Source organism: Centruroides sculpturatus, unplaced genomic scaffold (assembly GCF_000671375.1).
Source record: "Centruroides sculpturatus isolate CEXI.00-Female unplaced genomic scaffold, Cexi_2.0 scaffold1225, whole genome shotgun sequence".
In the NCBI taxonomy this organism is placed as follows: domain Eukaryota; kingdom Metazoa; phylum Arthropoda; class Arachnida; order Scorpiones; family Buthidae; genus Centruroides; species Centruroides sculpturatus.
Window position 1 is genome coordinate 60,489 of NW_019385655.1, and position 1,102 is coordinate 61,590.

The 1,102-nt window shown below is 27.9% G+C and overlaps 1 long non-coding RNA gene across 1 annotated transcript; it reads left to right on the forward strand.

Annotated features, from left to right (window-relative positions):
• Positions 1-699, forward strand: LOC111640906. Its single transcript, XR_002759331.1, has 2 exons — positions 1-53; positions 249-699. It is a non-coding gene; the product is annotated as an uncharacterized LOC111640906 (long non-coding RNA).
• Positions 700-1,102: the final 403 nt, after the last annotated feature.

Genomic DNA, 1,102 nt, shown 5'->3' on the forward strand with positions numbered 1-1,102 from the left:
TAAGAATCTTTTTAAAAAATATTTATTGAATGACTATCCACAACAGCTTATACGTAAGTGGTACAATTCGTATTTAAATAATAGATATAATGTTAAAAATAATAAAATAGAAAACTTATATATTAAAATTCCATATATTTTCAAATTTTATGAAAAATATAAAACTTATATTAAAGAATTGTTCTCAGTCAATTTAGTAGGTGAACAAAAAAATAAATTAAATAACAGTATTTGTCTGATTAATAAAGCAAATGAAAAACAATCGAAGAATCCTTTAGAAGTTGCAGAAGTCGTATATGAATTGATGTGTACGTGCACAGAACGGAAAAGCTACGTTGGAGAAACAGGAAGAAAACTGGAAGTGAGGCTAAAGGAGCATGAGGCGGCAATTCGATTGAACAGAACTGAATCCCCGTGGCAACAACACTGCAGTATTAAAAATTGTCTTATTGATCGTAGTAATATTAAAATTTTGTATAAAGAAAAAAATTTTGTAAAAAGACGCATCATAGAACATTACTGTATTAAAGAACATGCAAATTGTATAAATTTAAATACAGGAGCATATGTCGATGCATGCTGGGATAGCTTGATGAACTATAATAGTACTGGCAACTTAACAGTGTAATATCCACTGAAGAGGCTAAAATAGCGAAATATATATGGATAATATAATAAAGTAAGAAATAGTGAAAATAATTCTCTGGTTTTCTCTGTTTTTTTAAAACTCTATCGAAGTCGGAATTAAAGAGTGAACGTCACTTGTGGTTCTTAATTAAGGGTTTTTTTTAAACGAAAAAATTTTTAGAATTTATTAATTTTAATACTACACATCTATCTTTAAACTGTTTATAGACGTGTGTAGTAACTTCCAAACCACTATCTTTTATAAGGACTGTTCTGAACACTGATTTTATTGCGTCCAAGTGATATTCAATGACACATAAAGTTCTGCTTAGAACTGAAGACTTTAAAGTACACATATGCAATAAGCTCTTCTGCACAGCTATGAACTACTAAGCATTTATTTAGTTATATATTTTCTTTTGTTTATCTGAACATTATAATTCGTTTCGAAAATTTTATTTATCCTTATATACGT